Source organism: Scyliorhinus canicula, chromosome 11, assembly GCF_902713615.1.
Source record: "Scyliorhinus canicula chromosome 11, sScyCan1.1, whole genome shotgun sequence".
NCBI lineage: Eukaryota > Metazoa > Chordata > Chondrichthyes > Carcharhiniformes > Scyliorhinidae > Scyliorhinus > Scyliorhinus canicula.
The window spans coordinates 125637717-125664978 of record NC_052156.1 but is presented as its reverse complement, the minus strand read 5'-3'; the positions used below and the strand labels follow the sequence as shown (position 1 = coordinate 125664978).

Below are 27262 nucleotides of genomic sequence, written 5' to 3'. Positions count from 1 at the left end.
ATCTTGGTTTCGGACAATGCTCGGCACAACATCGAGGGCCGAAGGGCCTGTTATGTGCTGTACTGTTTTATGTTCTATTTTCTATGTTCTATTTGAGAATTGTGAATTATCAATTCGGTTTAATATGCTTATTATTCCCCACATCACACCCATTTTTTAAAAAATGCCTACGTGTACCAATTCTTGGTAAGGAATATTGAGTATATTTTCACAAAGTCAAAAATATATATTCCTGTGAATTCTGATTTACCCTGTTTCAGTTCCCACTGCAGCTTAAGCAGCGTGTAACTGGTAAAATCAAGTTTTTAAAACTATAATTCAGTGTTTGAAAATAGTACCAGTAGTTTTCACTTTGGAAATGCCTCCCTGATTTGACCACCTTGTGATGTCAGCTTTGTTTTGAATATGTGAAGGGAAATAAATTTGACATTTTTGAGTATTTGGGGAACCCCCCCCCAGAAAAAATTGAAAATCTGGGACCAAAGCTGAAAGCAAGAAATATGCAGGAGGCACACCTTAAAATATAACCATTTGATCCTTTCGCAGAATATTCTTTACACCATAATAACAAAAGTGTTTGTTTGCGTTTCCTGTTTTTAGCTGACTGATACATGAACGGTGTTGGCGACAGAGCAAGTGAAAGCTCACTTTTGCCACTTCCTGTTTAACTGTTTGACACTTTGCCTTTTATGATGAATGGATTCAAGCCTTGAGCGTTCGGTTACACCATCCACAGAAAATTGCAGTTGTTAATGATCAGGCTCTGATTTGCTTGGCGAGCAGGGTGTTGCTGAGTTAAAGATGTGTGGACCTTTTTTATGAATGCAAATCTCTTAATTTCTAAAATGATAAGTTTGGGGATCCAATTGGTCTCCTGGCACACAAACTGATCAACTTCCATCTTGGCACTGATAATAGTACAAGTCGTCATCCCAGCGCGTGATTAAGCAGGCACGAGATTGGCATTGAGGGAACTGAAGTATGTCAGATGGATATAAATGATATGATGGTGTGGGAGGACTACCCATCTGTGGGTTGTGAAATTAGAATTCTGATTAGAATAAGCTATGATATTCAGTAAATGACGTGCTCAGCGATGCTGTTGGAACGTTACTGAATATTCTGGGAGGCAAATGTACAGCAAATTCTAATACTGATGAAGGTTTGTAAAATCCTGGTCAGTATGTAACGTTTGGATTAGTAAAGCAGTCATCTGAAGAGAATTGTTTCCGTAACAGATTTGCATTTTGGAACAACATCTCCAAGTTTACTCCCTCCCCCTCGCTTCTGGAAATATACTTGCTTCTTGCCATTCCCCACACCACCCGCCCCCTTGACCAGAAGAGAAGCAACAGCGAAAAGACTGATCAGAGCTACTGCTGCAAAGTGAGAGAATGGAAAGAATGCTCCCAGAAATACTTACCAGCACAGACGATTTCAGGCCCTGAACACTGTACCTGCAATTCTGAGGAGCTGTGCATTGCTTCTCAAAGGAGATTTTCAAAGCTGTGTTTCGCCTTTCAACTTCCACAGTTATCACAGCATCACCCATTGCCATGCTTCACTCCTTCGCAGGCTCGAAGAACCAGATGGCCTACATCTGCTCCTGGTTCTTATGTTCGCATTGGGTACTCACCAGGCTGTCACACAACATATCAGTAACATAGTCAGCCCACAGTGTTTGCTTCTGTTAAGCAGTTAATTGATGGGAAGGGGTAACGGGACGTGAGCACAGGAACAGCTGTGTTTTCGCCAGCTGTGCCTCCACTTGGCTTTGATCCTTTATTTTATCCTAATGCACATTCAACCATTATTTTTTTTTTGGGAGGATATGCCTTGCGTTAATTCCTTGGATGATCCTGGTCAGAGTTTGGTGGTGAGGAGCCAAGTTGAATTGGAGAGAATCCTCATTTGATTGGGGCAGTTGGAGATGGCTGGGGTGGGGCCCAGCCGGCAGTGGCGGTTCTTGTTGGTAAGTGGGCCTACTCCTCGGTGATGTTGTAAGAATTGGGATGATAACTGCCATTGTGAACGATGTTCTGGATGATGATCTTGGCTCGGTGGTGCAGTTTTCCGTATGCTGTTGATTTCACATTGTCGTCTTTTCCCCTGACAAGGATGTATGATGCTTGAACATGAAGGTAAGGGTAGTTTGTTATCCTGTTATAATAAAAACCATACTGAATCAGTGAAGTGATGTGTAGTTTGTGCACAGTCCTTTCTTTTATGTGCTGTGATCCTTGCATCATGAGAAAGGGGTGAATTTTAGACACCTTTAACTTGTTTATAGAGAAGATGAGTGGAGCGATGCTGAGGTAATGGGTGGAAGGTTGGTGTTGCGGGTGATAGGGTTAGATTAGTCCTCACTTGGATTGAGGATTGGGTTTTAATTTTGTATTTTGCTTTTTTTGTTGTTGCTGCTTTAAATTTTGAGAATCCGTACTTGTCTCCTTCAAAGGTCTGTGCAGGTCATGTATCCTGGAAGGACTGAGTTCCTTCTGAATCTTTCTTGTGGTTAGCGTTTTTAGGGCAATTGGGGTCAGGGGAAATGAGTGGTGGTGCTAGGTGTGGTGTGGTCATCTTATCCCTGTTCGATTTGTTGAAGTGAGAGTCTGAATGCTCTGTCTCTGTGCTGTCGGAGTCCTCCTTCATTTTGGTGGTAGGCTTGATGGGGGAAGCTGGGTGCCCTCCGCTGATGCTCTTGCGTATTGGTTTCATGAAGAGCCACCTCGTTGTGGTTGGGTCTCCCATGGGGAAGCAGTGTTTTTGTCTCCGAGGCAGCACTGCCCTGTCCCCTAATATCCTTCATGCTGCCCTGTGTCTAATGTTTTGGGGTTTACTTGGGGTGGGGATGGCGAGGTGGGGATGGGAGGCAGTTTCTTCTCCACCTGCATGAGAAACGTGCTATTATAAACCCACTTTTGGTCAGTAGGTTGGTACGTTGCCTGGGTGGGGTTAGTGAGGTGCAGGGCCAGTTGGGTGGTGAGTCCTGGCATGTGCTGGGTGTCTTGAGGGTATTGCCTCCTTTGTCACAGTGTGCCGGACTAGGCCAAGTCTGGTACTGTCATTGATATTCTGTTGCCTTCTTATGCTTGGGATGTTCTTTCTCGAAGGCCCTCATTAGGGACATTCTGAGAGATTGACTATTTTTGATGTGCTTGAATATTTTTGGTTTTCTGACTCCTAATTGCATGAGAGTCTGGGGGTTGAGCCGAGTCCTGTACTGTGGCTGATATCCTTTTGTCCCCCCCCCCTTATGGGTAGGACATTCCCTTAAAAACGAGCAGCATTTTCATTTGTGGGTGGGCGTGCTCCAGAGGAATACAGACTTGTGGTTGTATCTTTGTCCTCTTTTATCCTGAGAATTTATGCTCCTGGTAGCTCTCTCTTTTTTAACCTATCTTGTTTTATTTATTTTTTTGAAATAATGTTCATTGAAAAATTTTGAATTTATACAACAACGAACCATAATAAAATACCAAAAATAAAAATAATATTAGCAATCATAAACATTCGCCCCACCTCCATGAACAACACAGCATTTTAACAACAATGCAAATTAACACAATATTAAGTTACATAATAGAAACTACAATAAAGAACACCCCCCCCCCCCCCCCCTCCCCCCCCCCGGGTTGCTGCTGCTATTGACCAAGATACCTATCTTTGAGCCGGGAAGTCCAGAAAAGGCTGCCACCGTTTATAGAACCCTTGTATTGATCCTCTCAGGGCAAATTTGACCCTTTCCAATTTTATAAATCCTGCCATGTCACTGATCCAGGTCTCCACGCTTGGGGGCCTTGCATCCTTCCATTGTAACAGAATCCTTCGACGGGCTACTAGGGACGCAAAGGCCAGGACACCGGCCTCTTTCGCCTCCTGCACTCCCGGCTCTACCGCAACTCCAAAAATCGCGTGTCCCCACCCTGGTTTGACCCTGGATCCAACCATCCTCGACACCGTCCCCGCCACCCCCTTCCAGAATTCTTCTGGTGCTGGGCATGCCCAGAACATATGGGCATGGTTCGCAGGACTCCGCAAACATCTGGTGCACCTGTCCTCACCCCCAAAGAACCTACTCATCCCAGACATGTGGACCCGGTGCAGCACCTTGAATTGGATGAGACTAAGCCTCGCACATGAGGAGGAAGAGTTGACTCTCTCCAAGGCCTCCGCCCAAGTCCCGTCCTCTATCTGCTCCCCGAGTACCTCCTCCCATTTAGCCTTCAGCTCCTCCACTGACGACTCCTCCACCTCCTGCATTACCTTATAGATGTCAGACACCTTCCCCTCTCCGACCCACACCCCCGAAAGCACACTGTTCATCGTCCCCCACGAGGGCAGCAAAGGGAATCCCTCTACCTGTCGCCTAGCAAATGCCTTTACCTGCAAGTATCTGAACATGTTACCTGCAAGTATCTGAACATGTTACCTGCAAGTATCTGAACATGTTCCTATCTTGTTTAATGTGACAATAAATATCTATCAATCAATCAATCAATTAATGTTTTGGGAAGCACTGACTACAATCCAAATTTATAGCTGTTGGTTCTCCCTGCATAAATATCGGGAACGATGATTGTTCTGTACCATGCCTGAGGTTGGCATTGAGTGGTATGTGTAAAACATCCTTCTACAACTGGGGCTCTTGTGTATTATCTTTGTATTTTTCTATTTTTGTTATGGTGGGATTTAAGAATCTGATTGACTCCTGCAGGGAGGCTTAGAGCACGTCATTTGTGCTGCTGGTGTTGTTGGGGTTGCGGGAGATATGTTCTGGTGAGTACCCAAACATAGCACAAAAAGTTTATCCTGCACTCTCGTGGTCACAGTGAGCAATCGTCACGTGGGAAGGTGTGCACCATTTTACCATGTTTTCATGACATTATCCTTCTCTTATTATTCGCTGGTGGTGTGTATAGAGGCACCAAATGGAGCCTAATAATTGTGCTGAGCCAATTATACTGTTGTTCTCCTGTTCCCCATAGTATCGGCATGGTGGTACAGTGGTCAGCACTGCTGCCTCACAGCACCAGAGACCCAAGTTTGATTCCAGCCTTGGGTGACTGCGTGGAGTTTGAACGTTCTCCCCGAGTCTGTGTGGGTTTTCTCCCACAATCCAAAGATGTGCAGATTAGGTAGGGCAAGAGGGATAGGGTGGGGAGTAGGCCTGGGTCGGTGCTGACTCAATGGGCTGAATGGCCTCCTGCACTGTAGGGATGCCATCCATATATGTTGAGACTTTTACTTTGCGTGAGCTGTGCCATTCATGTGGCTTTGTTGCATTATTTGTTAAAATGAAAAACTTAAATACAAATACTTTTTTAAAGTAGCAGTTAATTGATGCAATGTGTTCTATCTATAGCAACAGCTTTATTACTTTTCCTATGTACGTTTGGAAGTAAAGGAAAAGGATTCTGTCATTTTGGCGAATTCCAGTGTTCCTGAGGCCCTGGTCATTGGCTGGCCCCACATCACTGGGGAAGTGGTGAGGTAGTGGAATTGTCACTGGACATAGAACATAGAACATAGAACAGTACAGCACAGAACAGGCCCTTCGGCCCTCGGTGTTGTGCCGAACAATGATCACCCTACTTAAACCCACGTAACCCGTATACCCATAACCCAACAATTAACCTTACACTACGGGCAATTTAGCATGGCCAATCCACCTAACCCGCACATCTTTGGACTGTGGGAGGAAACCGGAGCACCCGGAGGAAACCCACGCACACACGGGGAGGACGTGCAGACTCCACACAGACAGTGACCCAGCCGGGAATCGAACCTGGGACCCTGGAGCTGTGAAGCATTGATGCTAACCACCATGCTACTAGTGATCCAGAAACCCAGGGTAATATTATGGGGATCCGGATTCGAATCCCACCCTGGCAGAGGGTGAAATTGGAAATTCAATTAAAAAAAAAAAAAAAAAAATGATTTAAAAAGTCTAATGATGACCATGACCTGATTGTCATAAAAGTCCATTTGGTTCACTAATGCCCTTTGGAGAAGGAAATCTGCCATCTTTTATTTTTATAAATTTAGAGTACCTAATTCATTTTTTCCAATTGAGGGGCAATTTAGCGTGGCCAATCAACCTAACCAGCACATCTTTTGGGTTGTGGGGGTGAAACCCACGCAAACACAGGAAGAATGTGCAAACTCCACACGGACAGTGACCCAGAGCCAGGCTAGAACCTGGGACCTCGGCGCTGTGAGGCCGCAGGGCAAACCCACTGCGCCACCGTGCTGCCCAGTGAAATCTGCCATCTTTACCTGGTTTGGCCTATAGGTGACTCCAGAATCCACAGTAATGTGTTGATTCTTAAGATGATCTCCGAAATGGCCTAGTTCGAGGGCAATTGGGGATGGCCAATAAATGTTGACACATCTGGCGACACCCACATCCCATGAACTTTAAAAAAAAATCCTTCAGATGATCCCTGTGCCTTCATGAGTTGCAAGTTTTGAAAATATGCAACTGATGTGTGATTTTCAGGCAAGTCTGTGCCTTCTTTAGATGTGCCATGGTTATACTGCAACCATCTACTGTGCTGCCACTTCTTCTCACTGCATAGCAAGTGCGAGGCTGGCTGCCTGGTGTCGCGGACTGTACCTCCTGCACATTTGGCTCATGGCTTCTATCAGGAATGTGCTCTTGGCTGCTGAACTCTGCTCCAGTTAAATAGGTGGCTCAAACGAAGCCATCATTGCGTTTTGGAATTGTTAAGGGACAATCATGTCTGGCACTTCCTGCAGCACTACCCCACAAAAAGTGTCCTGTATGAAAAGTAGTTTGGTTTTATACTTTCATGGGAAATGAACATCGCTGGATCAGCCAGTGTTGTCCATCCCTAATTGAACTTGAGAAGGGGTAGTGCGGACGGCACGGTGGCCTAGTCCTTAGCACTGCAGCCTCATGGCGCCGAGGACCGGGATTCAATCCCAGCCCTGGGTCACTGTCCTTTTGCACATTCTCCCCGTGTCTGCGTGGGTCTCACCCCCACAATCCCAATGTGCAGGGAAGGTGGATTGGCCTCGCTAAATTGCCCCTTAATTGGGAAAAAAAGAATTGGCCACTTTAAATTAAAGAAAAGAGAAGGGGGGGGGGGGTGTGGTGAGCTGCCATCTTGAACACTGCAGTCCATGTATCGTAGGTACACTCTCATTGCTCTGAAGGAGTGAGTTCCAAGACCATAATCCAGCAACTGTGGAGGAACAGGGATTGAAGTTCCAAGTCAGGATGCTTTATAGCTTGGAGCAGAATTTGCCAATGGTGGTGTTCACATGTGTCTGATCTCCTTCACCTGCTAGATGGTCAAGGTTGCAGGTTTGAAGTGTTGTCAAAGGAGCCGTGGCAATTTGCTGCAGTGCATCTTGTAGATTGTACACACTGCTGGCTGTTTGGGTGAGTGCTGGAAGGAGTGAATGTTTATGTGATGGACGGGGTGCCAATGAAGTGGGCAGCTTTGTTCTGGATGATGTTGAGCTCGAGTGATGTTGGAGCTACACTCATTTCAGTGATGAGTATTCCATCATGCTCTTGACTTATGCCTTGTAGATTGTGGCCAGGATTTTGAGAGTCACGAGGTGAGATACATGCGGCAGAGTTCCCAGTCTCTGACCTGCTTTTATAGCCACAGTATTTATATGGCTGGTCCAGTTCAGTTTGTGGTCTGTGGTAAGCCCCGTGGGGGATGTTGACTGGGGATTCAGTGATACCGTTGAAGATCAAGGAGAAACAGTTTGATTTTCCTATGTTGGAAATGTTCATTGCCTGGCACTTGTTACCTGTCATTTATCAGCCCAACTGCATTTTGCATAACTTTATTCTGCATCAGCTACATTAGGTGAACCGTATGTTAAGGGGGAGGGCACTGATGGCCCAGGATGGGGAAGTGAGTGGACTCCCAACAGTTGCCTGCAGCTGGCACTTTCTGGTGGCAAATGTTATGAAGAGTGCTTCAGCAAAATGATCCTTGCCTCCTTTTGATTTAGTCATATCCAATGTCTCTCCTTGTGTTTCATTAGTAATGAAATATATTTGCCCAAAGACCACTATTGATATGCATTGACAATGCAAGACCACAGCAACAACAGGAACATATTCTGGACAATGTTCAAAGTGGATTATAATTTTATTGTGTTAGATAAATGTCCAGCGGTAATTATCACCCTGTTGTGAATTCAATTGTCTCTCTGGAATGCTGTCTTATTGAGAGCTTTCAGCAGTTCTTGCAAAGGTTGTAACAAAGTAGTGGAGGGTTGCTGAGACGCCGTTGTGGGTTCTCGAGATGCCTGTGGCCTGAGATGTCTCAGAGCTCTGGTATGCCTTCAGCTTTTTGATACCAAGAAAGGCAGTGGTTTGCAGATGTTAAGGATCTTGAAGTGCTGTTACCCTGAGAGAAGACAGCCATTCCCGCCGGCGGAGTTTTCCGGTCCTGCTGACAGCGTCACCAGTTTGGGTTTCCCGGAGGTGGGGGTGCACAAAACGGGGATCCCCATTGATGCCAGGGGGACCAGAAGATCCCTCCACCAGCAAACTGCGGGCCACCTCTGTAAAACACACCACCCGGCCCCTCCCACCCAACATGTTCACTTCCCATTGAATGACTGACCCTGTTATTTGGCTAGTCTGGGCACTCTTCTGTGATACAATTGAAGTCTCTTTCTATCTATTTGGTTCCCAAGCCTGACTTGGCAGTGGAGATGGTTGAGCCCAGAGTCTGCATTGTCCCAGTGTAAACATCCCAAAGGTTTTGCTAAAATGAGGGACATATTGCCGAAGCTTTGTCTTGCACACATGAGTACCAAATTTGCTACAATCTGAGCTTCTGGGTGTTGTAAGTTGGGGGTGTTATGGGCCAGGTCTTACAAACGCCAAAGTATATTATGAAGCTCACCTGACCTATAATTTTTATGTTGAATTTGGCTAGGATGAGCACAAAAGCCTTCACTTCAGATTCATCAGACTTCCTAGATGCTTTTATCAAAACAACGTTTATTATAAGAATGTAGTTCACTACTGTAAGCAAGAAGTTGTTCGCAAATACAAACATGAAAAAACACACAACAGCCACTGTAATCTATGTATATAACTCTTAATGAATCCCCCTTAGTAGCTGTTCCAATTCAATACAAAATCTAATAAACCAAAACCCCTTTCAAGGCCGTCGTCCAGCACACTGTAATCTCACTTGAATGGGATTGGCCTTTTCCCTGAGATTCTGGACCAGCCTCCAACCAGCAGATTCAAAACTCCTTCCGGAAAGTAACTCAAAGTTACCAAGGCAGTTTGCCACATCCAATGTGCTTTCAGTTCACTGGAACAGCTTTAAACTAAAAACAGGAAAGCACTGATTTTTTTCTTCTGCAGTCAAAAGCAACAAACCAAAACTGAAACCCAAAACACTAAACCCCCTTCTCACCTGACAGCCACAGCCCAGCTCCACCCACAAATGACATCACTGAAGCTGTGCTACAAGCCATGTGGTCGAACAAAACCTTTCTTAAAGGGACACTCACATGGGGGGGGGGGGTAAAGCCCTTCACTCTCCAAATGTCCCCAATTAAGTATTGCACTGCAATTGTTTAGGAAGTTGAAACGCCTGTTGGGCAATTGCCCAGTGGTTGGAAACATTTGAATGTACTGACTTAGTGACAGTTACCCAGAAAAAGTTTAGCATTAAAACCCTTTTCACCTCCTGGATAACTATAGTACTGACCCTCCTCTTCTACCCCCTCCCCCCTTACCACTTAACGTACAGACTTACTTTCTCTCTGACTTCTCAAAGTGTCTGGAACCTTTAGCTGCTACAAAGCAGCCAAAGGGACGTGACTTCCTTAACCTTCAACTCTCCACCGCTCAACACAGGGCCTTGGAAAACCTCTGCACTAGACTGTTCTCGCCTGGGCGAGAAAGGACCAGCTGGATTTTAGTAGCAGCCTGACTCTGATTGCCACTTAATGGAAATTCAAGGCCATTATTTCATTCTACAGAAGAAAAGGGTGATTGGTTAGCAAGTCGACACTGGCTGGCTGAGGCATTGCAATGGTTTTGAATCCAGGAATTCCATGGTTGCATGCAGAATGTTGATGTCATGGGCTAAAACTTTGAGTCGATAATGTCATCTCCTTAATTGGTGCCAGGGTGTATATGAAGGAAGTACTCTCTTTCTGTGCTTCAGTTTTTCTCCTACTCTATCCGCTGTGACAAGACAAATAGACTTTTTTGCGGAGTGGGAAAAATCAGAAGGAAAAATTCTTCGTATCTGTCACATCAGGCATTTATAGTGCGTGTAGTTTGTTGACTGGTGTCAAGAAAATCCTGCAGCACAGTATTCGTAATCTAGGAATAGTGGAACCTCAATGGGCAAGTGACCACGATACACATTGATTTAAGATTATTTGATCATAACCAATAAGGACTAAAAGAAAAAACTTAGGATTTAAAAATTCAAAAGAGTTGGGGAAGAGTTAGAAGAAGTTTTAAAAATATATTTTTATTTGCTTTATAACATTTTATTCAGAGAACAAAGCAACACACATAATAACAGAAACCCCACCACACTCTACCAACCAATACATATATGACTCGAAAAATATCCCCTCCCCATAGCAGCCGACAGTGACCAACCTTTAAAGTGAAGAATAAACAGACTCCATCTCTTATGGAACCCCTCAACCGCCTCCCTAAAGGTGAACTTAATCTTCTCAAGATACAGAAATTCCATCAGGCCCCCAGCCACACGCGGAGAAGCTGACTTCCACACAACAGGATCCAACTGTGAGCAATCAGCGAGGTGAAGGCTACAATATCCATGCCCGCCCTTGTCTGTAGCTCCAGCAGGTCCCTCACCTCAAATATGGCCCCCAGGGGACTGGGCTCCAAGTCCCAGTGGAAGATTAACAATATGGTGCTGAACAAAGAACTCCAAAACGTCTCCAACTTCGAACAGGACCAGAACATGTGTACCTGGTTGGCCAGGCCCCTCCCCCATCGCACACAAATATCCTCCACCCCCTCAAACTGCCAGCTCACCCATGACCTTGTCAGGTCTGCTCTGCGCAGCAACTTTAGTTGTATTAACCCTGGTCGCACACCCGAAGTTGAGGCATTCACCCTCAGCAACACCTTCCACCTCACCACCTACTCCAATTCCTCCCCAGCTCCTCCCAATTGGCCTTGACCCCCTCCAATCACCCCTATTCTCGTCCATAATCCTCTCCTAAATCGCAGAGATGACCAACCCCCCCCCCCCCATCCCCATCACCTCCAACATCGAGGAGGGCGGTGTCACTGGAAACGTTGGGAAAACCTTCCTTGCAAAATCCCGCTTCTACATAGAACATAGAACATTACAGCGCAGTACAGGCCCTTCGGCCCACGATGTTGCGCCGTCCTGTGAAACCCCTCTAAAGTCCCTCTACACTATTCCCTTATCGTCCATATGCCTATCCAATGACCATTTGAATGCGTTTAGTGTTGGCGAGTCCACTACTGTTGCAGGCAGGGCATTCCACGCCCTTACTACTCTTTGAGTAAAGAACGTACCGCTGACATCTGTCCTATATCTATCTCCCCTCAATTTAAAGCTATGTCCCCTCATGCTGGACATCACCATCCGAGGAAAGAGGCTCTCACTGTCCACCCTATCTAATCCTCTGATCATCTTGTATGCCTCAATTAAGTCACCTCTTAACCTTCTTCTCTCTAACGAAAACAGCCTCCAGTCCTTCAGCCTTTCCTCATATGATCTTCCCTCCATACCAGGAAACATTCTTGTAAATCTCCTCTGTACCCTTTCCAATGCTTCCACATCCTTCCTATAATGTGGCGACCAGAACTGCACGCAATACTCCAAATGCGGCCGCTCCAGAGTTTTGTACAACTGCAACATGACCTCATGGCTCTGAAACTCAATTCCTCTACCAATAAAAGCTAACACACTGTACGCCTTCTTAACAACCCTCTCAACCTGGGTGGCAACTTTCAGGGATCTATGTACATGGACACCAAGATCTCTCTGCTCGTCCACACTACCAAGAATCTTACCATTAGCCCAGTACTTTGCCTTTCTGTTATTCCTTCCAAAATGAATCACCTCACACTTTTCTGCATTAAACTCCATTTGCCACCTGTCAGCCCAGCTCTGCAGCTTATCTATGTCCCTCTGTAACTTGTAACATCCTTCTGCACTGTCCACAACTCCACCGACTTTAGTGTCATCTGCAAATTTACTCACCCATCCTTCTACGCCCTCCTCCAGGTCATTTATAAAAATGATAAACAGCAACGGCCCCAAAACAGATCCTTGTGGCACACCACTAGTAACTGGACACCAGTCAGAGCATTTCCCATCAACCACCACTCTTTGTCTTCTATCAGCTAGCCAATTTCTGATCCAAACTGCTAAATCACCCTGAATCCCATGCCTCTGTATTTTCTGCAATAGCCTACCGTGGGGAACCTTATCAAAGGACCCCCCCCCCGGCCGCCGCCACTGCAATCCCAAACTTCTCTGCCAACTTCTCCAAGCTTGCAAACCAACCTTCCAGAAATAAGTCCTTCATTTTCACCACTCTCCTCTCTTCATAACCCTGATACCTAGCATCCAATCTCGCCGGCTCAAACAAATTATTCTCTCGGATCGGCGCAACGGCCAAGGGCTCTATCCACAACATAAACAAAAGGGGGAGGCAAGGAACAATCCTGTCTCGTTCGCCTTTGCAGCTGAAAACATCCCAAGGTTCACCTCATTTATATAAGAACACTCGCCTTTGGTTCCTTATATAACAATTTGACCCACGCCACAAATTTCGGCCCAATTCGAAACCATTCCAACTTTTCAAATAGCTCCACTCTACCCATTCAAAAGCCTTCTCTACATCCAGCACCAACAGCCCTCCTGCTCCCCCCTTCCCCTGGTTGGGGGGGGGGGGGGGGGGGAGGAGCAGCACATTTTGCAAGCGCTGCACATTCAAGGACAACTGCCTACCCTTTACAGACGATGCCTGATCCTCCCCAATCACCACTGGGAGGCATTGCTCCAGCATAAGCTGGATATGTTGGCTGATATGACCCACTGGGTTCATTATCCTTTTTTTAGCAAAAGCAAAATAGATTCCTGCTGCTTCGTCTCCGGAAGCACCCTCCCTAGCTACCGTGTCCTCAAACATTTCCACAAACAGCGGCGCCTGCCTGTCCGAAAATGTCTTAAAATTCCACCAGGAACCCATCCAGCCCGGTGCTTTACCCATTTGCATTTTCCCAATCGGTGTTCGAACCATCTTGATCCCCACTGGCTCCTCCACCCCTGCCCTATCCTCCTCTTCCACTGTGGGACTCTGCAGCCCCTCCAATAATGCCCTCATATCTGACTTGTTCGCCAGGGGCTCCAACCTATACAACCTCTTATAAAACTCCTCAGATGCCCTATTCACCTGCTTCGGTGCGGTCATCAACCACTCACCCCATCCTGAACCTGAACAATCTCCCGGGTGGCCGCCTGCCACCGAAGCTGTCTCACTAGCAAGTGACTGGTCTTCTCCCCCAATTTGTATATCACACCCGTTGCCTGCGTCAACTGGCGTACCGCTTTCCCTATTGATAAAATATCAAACCACATAGAACATAGAACAGTACAGCACAGAACAGGCCCTTCGGCCCTCAATGTTGTGCCGAGCCATGATCACCCTAATCAAACCCACGTATCCACCCTATACCCGTAACCCAACAACCCCCCTCTTAACCTTACTTTTATTAGGACACTACGGGCAATTTAGCATGGCCAATCCACCTAACCCGCACATCTTTGGACTGTGGGAGGAAACCGGAGGAAACCCACGCACACAGGGGGAGGACGTGCAGACTCCACACAGACAGTGACCCAGCCGGGAATCGAACCTGGGACCCTGGAGCTGTGAAGCATTTATGCTAACCACCATGCTACCCTGCTGCCCTGCAGTTCCTTTCTACTGCCCAAAAGTTCTGAAGTGGGATACTTCCCATCAGCTTCCAAACTTTTGTCTACCAGCCGCTGCCTCTTGCCTCCTTATCCACCTGCTCTTTAGACGAGATGATCTTGCCCCTTCAACGCTTCCCATACCACCGACAGCGAGAGTTCCCCATTTTTTATTGAACCCCACATAATCGTCAATCACTGTTGCCATCCGCACACAAAACCTGGACCTGCAAGCAGCCCCACATCCATACTCCACCCCGGCCTCTGTGCAGGCCTCCTCCAAGACCACATTCACCAGGTGCGGAGTGTGATCTGAAATAATGATCGCTGAGTATTCCGCGTTCCTCACCACCACTCCCCCCCCCCCCCCCCGCCAACAACAACCTCCCCATAATGAAGTAATCAATCCTTGAGTATACATTATGCACCGCCAAAACGAACTTCCTCCCATCTTTTCCATCCAAAATCAGCATTGTGGTTACACTGAATTCTGAGTTCCTTTCCCTTACCAGTTGTAAAGAACATATTTAAATTGTCTTTGGGCAATTCTTGACTCAATTCATACAGCTGTAAAGCACAAAGTATCTGACAGCTCATGACAAATCAGCACTAAATTGACAGTCTCACTCACGACTATGAGGATAACTGGAATGTGAAATGGAAACTTGACACTGATGTAATGGCAGGTGTTCATGTGAATTGAAGCACATTGTGCAAGGTTAAGAGAGCTTCTCTTGGGACCTGGCTTGTACTTCACCCAATCAGGGACTGCTCATGGTAATTCTTTGTTTAAAGTGGAAAATTGTTCCATTCCACATTTCAGATGCTTAAACTCATTGAACAAAAAGCTTCCGGAGAATGGAAAAATCAAATGTAGATGTGTTGTCATCTTCAGTCTTAATTTTCTAGAGGGTCCCCCACTGTAAGTATGTTGTAGTAGTTATTAACTTATCTTCACACGCATCATTTTCCATTTTGGGGAGCAATGGGGAAGGATTTGCGAGCTGATTATTGGGCTGTGGGCACAAATGCTCTTTCCGTAGCCAAGAAATCCTGGCGGGAACTTAAATGTGGAGCTTCTGGCACAGAGGTAGGAATGCTATCACTGTGCCACACAACCTCTATGCTTTAAGTAATAAGGCATGAGGTTAGTGTTAGTGCGGCCACACCTGGAGTATTGTGTTCAGTTTTGGTCTCCTTACTTGAGAAAGGACGTACTGGCACTGGAGGGTGTGCAGAGGAGATTCACTAGGTTAATCCCAGAGCTGAAGGGGTTGGATTATGAGGAGAGGTTGAGTAGACTGGGACTGTACTCGTTGGAATTTAGAAGGATGAGGGGGGATCTTATAGAAATATTTAAAATTATGAAGGGAATAGATAGGATAGATGCGGGCAGGTTGTTTCCACTGGCGGGTGACAGCAGAACTAGGGGGCATAGCTTCAAAATAAGGGGAAGTAGATTTAGGACTGAGTTTAGGAGGAACTTCTTCACCCAAAGGGTTGTGAATCTATGGAATTCCTTGCCCAGTGAAGCAGTTGAGGCTCCTTCATTACATGTTTTTAAGGTAAAGATAGATAGTTTTTTGAAGAATAAAGGGATTAAGGGTTATGGTGTTCGGGCCGGAAAGTGGAGCTGAGTCCACAAAAGATCAGCCATGATCTCATTGAATGGCGGAGCAGGCTCGAGGGGCCAGATGGCCTACTCCTGCTCCTAGTTCTTATGTATGTTCTTATGTTCCAGGATATTTGTGTGCTGTAACCTCAATCACTGGTGAAAAATGAAAAGGCTGTATGTCTCTGATTTTTGTCTTGGGTGTTCTGATCTTAGCAGCGGCCAGCAATTGGTTTTCTGTACCAGGCTGCACCTGCAGGTTCAGACTAATTTGTTCCTGTGCGAGTGAGCCGCGGGCGTCAGTGGTTCTTGACTTTGAGCCTCGTCTGTTAGAGTGCATGAAAGCACCATTGCAATGTTCTCAGTTTCAAAGGACCAGCACTGTATCCTCCAAAGGCACAGAATGTATACTTTTTTCAACCATCATTTTCAGAATGGGGGTGTTGTGATCTTCCTGAAGTAAATGTGGCAGAGGAAAAATATCCTTTTTTTTTACAATCAGCAGTTAAAGCTTTGTGGCAAGAGGTAATAAAAACATCAGAACCAACTGCATTCTTCATCAGACAGTGGGGCACTCTTTTGTGATGCATTTTAATGACCTCATCATGTCTGTTGAAGTAATTATGTGCATTCAGCACTTAACATCCATGGTCTTAACGGTACTTTTCTTCTCATTGAATATTCAGAATTATACATCATTATACAATTCGCAGCAACAGCCGTCTCCCTTTCATATGTTACTTCTCTTAAAGCAAACCTCCTTCATTATATCTTCCATTTACTGACTGTACATGATGTACTTCCAAACATTTGTGCCTATGGAGGCATGTGCACCACGCTTCTGGCTGTTATAAAATTTTCACTCTTATTTCGTTTTCCGGAAAAGCCTAGAAGGTGGGAAGCTGCAAAGGAAGGAACAGCTGCACTTCACCCCAATCGTCTAACCCACTTTTAGGGAGCTTTGGAAGTTTGAAGACTACAGTGCCACCTGGAACCCAAGACTTGGGCCCTGCTCTGTCTACAGTTTTATTTTTAATCATAGATACATACATAGAAGGAGGAGGCCTTTTGATCCTTCGAGCCCACTTGGCCATTTATCACGAACAAGGCTAATCATTCAACTCAATAGCCCAATCCTGCTTTCTTCATATAACCGTTGATCCCATTCACCCCAAGTGCCATATCTAGCCGCCTCTTGAATATATTCAATGTTTTAGCATCAACTCCTTCCTGTGGTAATGAATTCCACAAGCTCACCACTCTTTTTGGGAGAAGAAATGTCTCCTTATCTTTGTCCGAAATGGTTACCCTTAATCCTCAGCCTGTGACCCCTGGTTCTGGACACACCCGCCATCAAGAATCCTGTTCAACTCATGTAATGGGAATCTTGAGTTGAAGTGCCAGCATCAAGACGAGTCAGTGTTCTTCAACGCTTTGCCTGGCTGTACCACCGGAAACTGAGCCAGGGCCTGGGACCTAGAGGAGTGCTGCATCCTGAGGCACACATTGTTCCTCAGCCTAACTATGAACAACACAGCCCTGGTGCAGCCACCCAAAAGAGATTTGCAGCACCAGATGGTGAGATGGTGGTGGACAGAAGGAGCCTAAAGGTACTATACACCGAGCCGGATAGTGTAATCTTCCTCCACTGATGAGGACATGGATCTGGACATTGAGTGATCTGTTTCCAAATAAAGAGTTTTTCTGGGAACTGAGTATTACTGAAGTAATTGAAAATTTCAGCAGATGACAATTGATGCGGATGAATCCTTTACCTGTATGTGTGCTGAGATGATGTGTGGATCAGCAGTACCATGTTCTGCCATTGGCTATGAGATAACTGGCAAATGAAGAGAAATCTGCAGCAGAGCTACCGACAGACTTGAAGGAATTCTCTACACTGGTTAATCTTCAGATTGACTGTCACAAAAAAAAAACACAGCTTCAATTTTGTGACTAGCTATCTTAGCTTTTACTGTTATGTGAAACACTTCCAACTTTCATAACAAATGGGCTCATTCAAAGCCACTTGAGTGTATTTTGCCTAATCAAACACGTGGAACAAGAACTTGTTTTGAACGTTTTGATGCACATTGAGGTTACCAATGTATTTGTTCCAGCATTGTTGCTTTGTTTGGTATGTGCAGGTAGCCAGCCCATTGCATTGTATGACGGTGGAATATTCGTTATTTTCCAAAGTGAAGGGAATCTGCTTGGAGGCTAATGGAATTCTGTGGTTAATTCAAAACAAATTTTGTTCTTGCACGTTTAGTATTGCAATACTTAGGCATAGAAATGAAGTACAAATAACAAAACCAAGTATTGGTCCAAAGCTTGCTGAAGCAAGAGCATCCTGCAGTGTGCCTTCTAAAGTTGAGTTTAGTTTGTGTACGTGCAAATGCAGCAATTTCTTAAAACTCAGGGAAGTTGACGACCAACTCCCTGGTTTCATGAGGCTAACCGTGGAGCAACATATCGCCCCCTTGCCACAGATTGATGCGGATGAATCTATTACCAGATTGGGTTATTTACAGACTAACCACCATTAAACACGCATTATATTCAAATTTGAGACCCACCAGTGAAATGAGAGCTGCGCGATTTTTAAAGATGTGTAAGAACATAAGTAGGAGCAGGAGTAGGTCATTTGGCCACTCAAACCTGCTGTCATTCAGTAAGATCATAGATGGTCTGATTCTGGTGTTAACTTCCCTTTCCTGCCTGCCCTCCATAACCTGTGACTCCATTGCCAATCAGAAATCTGTCTAACTTGGCCTTGAATATATTCAAAGACCCGGGGCGCCGATTCTCCGCAAATGCGGAGAGTCGTAAAGGCTGCCGTGAAACTAGCCGTGTTTCACGGCAGCCTCCGCGCCCCCTCCCGGGACCCGATTCTCCCCCCCCCGGTCGGGGCTAGCAGTGCGGCCCCGCGAAGCACGGCATCGCAGGCTTAGCGACTGTCGCTAAGCCCGCGCGCCAAGGGTCGCGGCGGCTGACGCGCACGATGACGTCAGCCGCGCATGCGCGGATTGGACGGCTCCAACCCGCGCATGCGTCATCACGCATATGCGTCAAACCCGCGCATGCGCGGGCCGTCATGCCCCTCAGTCGCCCCGCGGACTGATCCTGCGGGGCGGCGGAGGAACAAAGAGTGCGCGGGTTTCGGACCCGCTGCCCGTGATCGGTGCCCACCGATCGCGGGCCCATGCCACCCTTGGCACGCCCGTGGTGCGGCCGTGCCAATCGGTGCCATGGTTGTCGGGAACGGCACTTTGCGGCCGTTTTCACGAACGGTGAGAGCAGGTGTGTTTGCGTTCGTGAAAACGGCCGTAAAGGCCTGGGAACTCGGCCCATCGGCTAGGGGAGAATCGTTGTTCGCCGTAAAAAAACGGCGAGCAGCGATTCGTGTCGTGGGGCGACCGTGTGGGGGGGGGGGGGGGGAGAATAGCGGGAGGTCGGGAAAAATGTCGGGAAGGCCCTCCTGCTATTCTCCGACCCGTCGTGGGCAGCGGAGAATCGCGCCCTCGGCCTCCACTGTTCACTCGGATAGAAAATTACAAAGATTAACGGATCCTCAGAGAAGAAATTCTTCCCAGCCTCGGTATAAAAGGATACAAAGCTCCCTTCCAAAGCTTTGTTCTGCCAAAACTCTGGGTACTAAACTCATTTATAGGGATGCACATTTGACATTCCCTGTTAAGAGGATCTAAGCTGGTCGTTGGAGCAGAAACAAAGACATGGATCTTTTCTTTGTTGGGAGGCTTTATTGACTTTGTTCGGTCTTACAGTTCTCCTCCCACACAACCAGGGTGGGATTTACTGGCATTTTGCACTAGTGGAATGTTCCGGTCCCACGCTGGCACACAGGTTTCCCATTGGCGAGGGGTGCTGTCAACGGGAATCCCGTTGCCAGTGGTGAGACCAGTAGATACCCTGGCAGGCCATCTCCCCCGCCAGAAAACAAACGGTGGGGTGGTCAGTAAATCCCGCCCACAGTGTCCCAGCTGACCCATATTTATAATCTTTGAGTACCGATAACAATAAACAAATGATACATTAATAATTAGCCATTAAACATCAGCTTAAAAGAGCACTAACAAAACAGCCCTTTTTATACTCCAGCGCCTTTGAAATAGACTGATTAATCAAATAAACCAATTATCTAAACAACCTGTTAAAGAGGATCCCCTATTTATATGTACTCAAACTAAATAGTACCCTTCACCTGTGTATCCTGACAACATAGTTAACAGATCATTAGCAGTCCCTAAGTATTGCATTGGAGTGGAAAGCTCAAATCTGTGTACAAATCTTGGGGCAGAGCTGACCTATTGGCAGGCACGCGACAAAATAAGTCAAGTTGACACATGAAGTAAAGGAGTACTGTTTTAAAAAAACTAACAATATTTTGTTCTAAAACAATGTACATTTGTTTCGTTTACAGAATGTACAAAAGGACTGGTTGTCAAGCTTTGGGAGGACCCATCACTAGAAGGATCCTACACGGGATCACAGCCTGAGTGAAATGGCTTGTTAGCCGTAGTGGAACTGGATGCTGATCTCATCTCCTGCAGACTGGCCTTCAGAGGACTCCAGGGAGCTCTGAATGGCGACATCCCAGAGATGCTAGGAGGAGTGTTATGTTTTCTCACCAGTGTGTTGAGTGGATTAATTGGAGAGTCAAACTGCTTCAGCTATTGTGTAAATGGAGTCTTGAGTAATCAGATGAAGCAGATGAATAACCTCCTCCTGCACACTCTGGGTGCGCAGTGGGGGTGTTGGAAGCTCAGCACTGTTGAACTGTGGTAGATGTGTCCTCTTGTCAAAGTTGGAAGACTGTCTGAATAAGATAATCCAGAGGTGGCATCCTGCTACACATTTGAAATGAAATGAAAATCGCTTATTGTCACGAGTAGGCTTCAATGAAGTTACTGTGAAAAGCCCCTAGTCGGCACATTCCAGCGCCTGTTCGGGGAGGCTGGTATGGGAATTGAACCGTGCTGCTGGCCTGCCTTGGTCTGCTTTAAAAGCCAGCGATTTAGCCCAGCGTGCTAAACCATTTGTATTTTATCTCCCCAACCCCAAACTTCTCTTTCGCTGCTGCCTGTCTTTTGGGCAAAATAAAGTCCTTTATTCAGTGTCTTCATATTCTCATCCCTCCCCTTCCCCTTGAGGCAGTGGATGTGAATAAATTATAAGACCTCTTTTCCATTCTTACAGTCCATGCATTGCATAAAGTGAATGTTCAGGAACTAAGAACGCCAACATACTCATTTGAGTATAGATATATATTTATATTCCACACTTCATGAATATTATTGCCTAGCCAATTGTAGAGGAATTTTTGAACATTTGTTATACTCTCTTTGAAGAGTAAATGACAAAAAACAGTATGTAAACAAATATCCAATGAAGACTCCGAATCTGCTGAGGTTCTCCTTCCCAGACAGTTAGTGTATTGCTATGATTTTCTTCTGTCAACTGATGATTTTTTATTGGATTGTTGTGTATTGTTGTTTGTAGGAAATGTTTCTGCTCCAAATTAATTTACCTGTTTGTATATATTCCGTTGGCATTTCTTCGCATTTGGAAAAGTAATGGGCCTTTTTGGACTGTCACAGATTTCTGAATAGTCTTTTCTTGTCGGCAGTGGTGAGACCAGTAACGCATATTTGAATTTCTTGTATTAATAAAATAATTGTGCTTCACTAAAACACTATGTACTATGTGAATTCTGTTAATTCATCAATTTACCTTTAGTCACCAGCATTGGCAAAGCTGGACATATTTAGAACCGCACATCTGAATAATTTTAAAATAAACTTCCTTTGGATGAATGTGCAGTTGGGTGATATTTTGAAGCTTCAGTTATGGATACACTAGTGTTAATGTGAAGCAAACCCAGAGGCCTCACCCTTTGAGAAAGGGTCTTCTGGACTTGAAAGGTTATGTCTTTTCTCTCCCTACCGATGCTGGCAGATCTGCTGAGATTTTCCAGCATTTTCTCTTCGGCCTCTCACACTGCTCAGTTTATTTGTGTGATTGGCAGTAACAAACATAGTGGCGCACATTCTTGTCATGAGACCCATGAGGACGACCGATCGATCTCCCTGTGGGGCCCGTAGAATACGAAACCCCCAGCTGAGGTGGCAGAGGCCCAATGATGGGGCTTGTTAATTAACCAAGATAAAAGCTGGTCTGAGAGGGATCCAGCACCTCAGGATGGTCACGGATGTGTAGTTGCTGTGTGACCTATTGTGAGTAGGAAAAAACTGCTCATTGGCACAGTGGTTAGCACTGCTGCATCACAGCGCCAGAGGCCCTGGTTCAATTCTGGCCTTGGGTGACTGTGTGGAGTTTGCACTTTCTCCCATGTCTGTGTGGGTTTCCTCTGGGTGCTCCAGTTTTCTTCCACAGTCTAAACGTGTGTAGGTTAGGTGGAATTATGGGGATAGGGTGGGGGAGTCGGCCTAGGTAGGGTGATGTTTCAGAGGGTTGGTGCAGACGATGGGCTGAGTGGCCTCCTTCTGCACTGTAGGAATTCTATATTTCTACTTTTGACCTACCTTTTTGGGGCCAAATGATTACAATGATTATTGTAATCATTGACTACAATAATTCACAAAGCATTAAAAATGGTTAATTGTGTGGTTTGTAAAATGTCTAGGAAATCCAGTGGATTACCTAAGCACTCTTTTTTTCACCTCAGATGGCAGTATGGGCTTTGTACCTGATGAAACAATGTATGTGCGATGGAAGGGCTCTTGCAGCACTTGGCTGTAGGAATCTTGCCATGGGCAATTAAAGGAACAAATGCTTGCCACTTGTACAACTGAGGAAAAACTGGCAAACCACATGACTGGATTGGGACATTCAAAGAATAGAATCGGAGAAAGTTTGCGGGACAGAAAGAGGCCACTTTGTCTATCGTGTTGGCGCTGGCCAAAAAGCGAGCCACCCAGCCTATTCCCACTTTCCAGCACCAAGTAAATCTGCATACTTACTACCAGGAAACCTTTGTACCTGACGGTCTGAATATTTTCCAGGCTTTTGAGTTCGCTAATGTAAAGTTATTATTGTTGGCTGAACCTTTTGATCTCTCTCATCACAACTATTGTTCCAACATATTTCTTCTTTGCCTTGACATGACTGAGGTGACTTTTAACAGATAATATTGTACAAAATCAGGTCCACCCCTTCCCATCACTCCTGGTTCCTGCTTGATGGGTGGGATAAGGCTGAACAGAAGGGAGGTGATGAAAACTGCTGGTGGGAACTGTGAGGGAAAGAAGCAGTATTTTTAAGAATGGGGTGGGAGAAAAAAATGAAAAATCATGTTACCATGGTTGTACAAAACAATTTGGCAATGTAGTTCCAATATATGTATACAAGACATACAATTTCTCTGCAAAACAAAATAGAGAATGCCCGTACAATTTTTGTTGGCATTTCCTTAAGTATTACGCTGTTGTGTGTCAGCTGAAATGAAATGAAATGAAAATCACTTATTGTCACAAGTAGGCTTCAAATGAAGTTACTGTGATAAGTCCCTAGTTGCCACATTCCGGCGCCTGTTCGGGGAGGCTGGTACGGGAATTGAACCATGCTGCTGGCCTGCCTTGGTCTGCTTTAAAAGCCAGCGATTTAGCCCTGTGTGCTGCTGTTTCAATCATAAGATATGCCCCATAGTTGAGGATGTTTAGTACATGTTCTAGGCCACTATTCGAGGCGTGTTGAGGCGAGGGGAAAACAGCAACAGCCAAACTTGTGGCACCATGGTTGGTTCTGTTGCAGAGGGGAGGGGTGATAAGGGTGACAGTGCAATAGTTTTAGGGGATTCAATTTTAAGGAGAATAGACAGGTGTTTCTGTGGCCACAAATGAGACTCCAGGATGGTATGTTGCCTCCTTGGTGCTGGGGTCAAGGATGTCTTGGAGCAGGTACAGGACATTCTGGAGGGGGAGGGTGAACAGCCAGTGGTCGCGGTACACATCGGTACAAACAACATAGGTAAAAAAAGGGATGAGGTCCTAAAAGCAGAATCCAGGGAGCTAGGAAGGAAGTTAAGAAATCAGACCCCGAAGGTAGTGATCTCAGGTTTACTACCGGTGCCACGTGCTAGTCAGAGTAGAAATGACAGGATATATAGGATGACTACGTGGCTGAAGGGATGGTGTCAGGGGGAGGGTTTCAGATTTCTGGGGCATTGGGACCGGTTCTGGGGGAGGTGGGACCTGTACAAACTGGACGGGTTACACCTGGGCAGGACTGGAACTGATGTCCTGGGTGGGGGGGGGGGGGGGGGGGGGGCTGCTATTTGCTAGAGCGGTTGGGGAGTGTTTAAACCAATGTGGCAGGGGGATGGGAACTGATGCAGAAGTCGAACCGATGCAGGAAGTCAGAAGGTAGTAAAACAGGGGCAGAAACAAAAGGCAGTCAGGGGGAAAGTGTAAGGCAGAGAAGCCATAGTCAAAAATCAAAAAGGGCGACAGTACAAGGTGCAGTGACTGAGGGGAGTTCAGTGAATAGGCCCAGTAATACTAAAAGGAATAAAACGGGAAGTAAAAACATAAATAGAAAGTGACGCGGCAGGTTTTTACATGAAGATATGGGTTCAATGACGAGGAAAATTAGGAGAAAAGTTAAGAGGAAAAATAACTTGGGAGAGGTTACTGATCAAGGTGTTCGGATTCAAAACAGAGGTATAAAAGCTAACATAAGTGTACTTTACCTGAATGCTCATAGTATTCGGAATAAGGTAAATGAGTTGATGGCGCAAATCATCGTGAATGACTATGATTTAGTGGCCATTACTGAAACATGGTTAAAGGGTGGTCACGACTGGGAGTTAAATATCCAAGGGTATCCAACTATTCGTAAGGACAGAATGGTTGCTAAGGGAGGTGGTATAGCTCTGTTATTTAAGGATGACATCCGGGCAATAGTAAGGGATGACATCGGTGCTATGGAGGATAAGGTTGAATCCATTTGGCTGGAAATCGGGAATAGTAAGGTGAAAAAGTCACTGATAGGAGTAGTCTATAGGCCACTAAATAGTAACGTTATGGTGGGGCAGGCAATAAACAAAGAAATAACTGATGCATATAGAAATGGTACAGCAGTTATCATGGGGGATTTTAATCTACATGTCGATTGGTTTAACCAGGTCGGTCAAGGCAGCCTTGATGAGTTTATAGAATGTATCTGCGATAGTTTCCTCGAACAGTATGTAATGGAACCTACGAGGGAACAAGCGGTCCTAGATCTGGTCCTGTGTAATGAGACAGGATTGATTAATGATCTCATAGTTAGGGATCCTCTCGGAAGAATCGATCACAATATGGTAGAATTTAAAATACAGATGGAGCGTGAGAAGGTAAAGGAGATTACAATGTGATGAGAGAAGAGCTAGCTAAGGTAGACTGGGAGCAAAGACTTTATGGTGAAACAGTTGAGAACAGTGGAGAACCTTCCAAGCGATTTTTTACAGTGCTCAGCAAAGGTTTATACCAACAAAAAGGAAGGATGGTAGAAAGAGGAAAAATGGATCATGGATATCTAAGGAAATAAGGGAGAGTATCAAATTGAAGGAAAAAGCATACAGAGTGGCAAAGATTAGTGGGAGACTAGAGGACTGGGAAATCTTTAGGGGGCTACAGAAAGCTACTAAAAAAGCTATAAAGAAGAGTAAAATGGATGACGAGACTAAACTTGCTCAGAATATGAAAACAGATAGTAAAAGTTTCTGCAAATATATAAAACAAAACAGAGTGGCTAGGGTAAATATTGGTCCTTTAGTGGATGAGATGGGAGATGAGGAAATGTCTGAGGAACTGAACAGGTTTTTTGGGTCGGTCTTCACAGTGGAAGACACAAATAACATGCCAGTGATGGAAATAAGGCTAAGACAGGTGAGGACCTTGAGATGATTGTTATCACTAAGGAGGTAGTGATGGGCAAGTTAATGGGGCTAAAGGTAGACAAGTCTCCTGGCTCTGATGGAATGCATCCCAGATTGCTAAAAGAGATGGCTAGGGAAATTACAAACGCACTAGTGATAATTTACCAAAATCCACTAGACTCTGGGGTGGTCCTGGCAGATTGGAAATTAGCAAACGTGACACCACTGTTTAAAAAAGGAGGTAGGCAGAAAGCGGGTAATTATAGGCCAGTTAGCTTAACTTTGGTAGTAGGGAAGATGCTGGAATCTATCATGGAAGAAATAGCGAGGCATCTGGATGGAAATTGTCCCATTGGGCAGACGCAGCATGGGTTCATAAAGGGCAGGTCATGCCTAACTAATTTAGTGGACTTTTTTGAGGACATTACCAGTACGGTAGATAACGGGAAGCCAATGGATGTGGTATATATGGATTTCCAGAAAGCTTTTGACAAGGTGCCACACAAAAGGTTGCCGCGTAAGATAAAGATGCATGGCATTAAGGGTAAAGTAATAGCATGGATAGAGGATTGGTTAATTAATAGAAAGCAAAGAGTGTGGATTAATGGGTGTTTCTCTGCTTGGCAATCAGTAGCTAGTGGTGTCCCTCAGGGATCAGTGTTGGGTCCACAATTGTTCACAATTTACATAGACGATTTGGAGTTGAGGACCAAGTGCAATGTTTCCAAGTTTGCAGACGTCATTAAGATGAGTGATAAAGCAAAAAGTGCAGAGGATACCGGAAGTCTGCAGAGTGATTTGGATAGGTTAAGTGAATGGGCTAGGGTCTGGCAGATGGAATACAATGTTGACAAATGTGAGGTTATCCATTTTGGTAGGAATAACAGCAAAAGGGATTCTTATTTAAATGATAAAATATTAAAACATGCTGCTGTGCAGAGAGACCTGGGTGTGCTAGTGCATGAGTCGCAAAAAGTTGGTTTACAGGTGCAACAGGTGATTAAGAAGGTAAATGGAGTTTTGTCCTTCATTGCTGGAGAGATGGAGTTTAAGACTAAGGAGGTTATGCTGCAATTGTATAAGGTGTTAGTGTTGTGTTCAGTTTTGGTCTCCTTACCTGAGTAAGGACGTACTGGCACTGGAGGCTGTGCAGAGGAGATTCAATTGGTTAATCCCAGAGCTGAAGGGGTTGAATTACGAGAAGAAGTTGAGTAGACTGGGACTGTACTCATTGGAATTTCGAAGGACCGTGGGGGATCTTATAGAAACATATAACATTATGAAGGGAATAGATAGGATGGATGTGGGCACTTTGTTTCCACTGGCAGGTGAAAGCAGAACTAGGGGGCATAGCCTCAAAATAAGGGGAAGTAGATTTAGGACTGAGTTTAGGAGGAACCTCTTCACCCAAAGGGTTGTGAATCTATGGAATTCCTTGCCCAGTGAAGCAGTGAGGCTCCTTCATTAAATGTTTTCAAGATAAAGATAGATAGTTTTTTGAAGAATAAAGGGATTAAGGGTTATGGTGTTCGGGCTGGAAAGTGGAGCTGAATCCACAAAAGATCAGCCATGATCTCATTGAATGGCGGAGCAGGCTTGAGGGGCCACGTGGCCTACTCCTGCTCCTAGTTCGTTTGTTCTTATGCTCTTATGTGTCATCTATTGAAGCTGGTGGTCTACATTTGATAGTTCTTGAGATTAGTATATACATATATTTGACTTTCTGTGAAATTACAAATTTAATCCTGCTTTCTGAGGGCAAATGGGGAAGGTGTGTGAACA

The 27262-nt window shown here is 45.4% G+C and overlaps 1 protein-coding gene across 13 annotated transcripts in view; it reads left to right on the top strand.

The window, feature by feature from the left end:
• Positions 1–27262, top strand: part of anks1b (ankyrin repeat and sterile alpha motif domain containing 1B) — a 1080298-nt gene that overhangs the window by 21713 nt on the left and 1031323 nt on the right. The window contains exon 1 of one of the 13 annotated variants that reach the window (XM_038811313.1): positions 1882–1972. The exons of the other annotated variants lie outside the window; for them this stretch is intronic. The gene's annotated coding sequence lies outside the window, so the exon portion shown is untranslated. Of the gene's footprint in view, positions 1–1881; positions 1973–27262 lie in introns of those variants that run through there. 13 annotated transcript variants of the gene reach the window in all.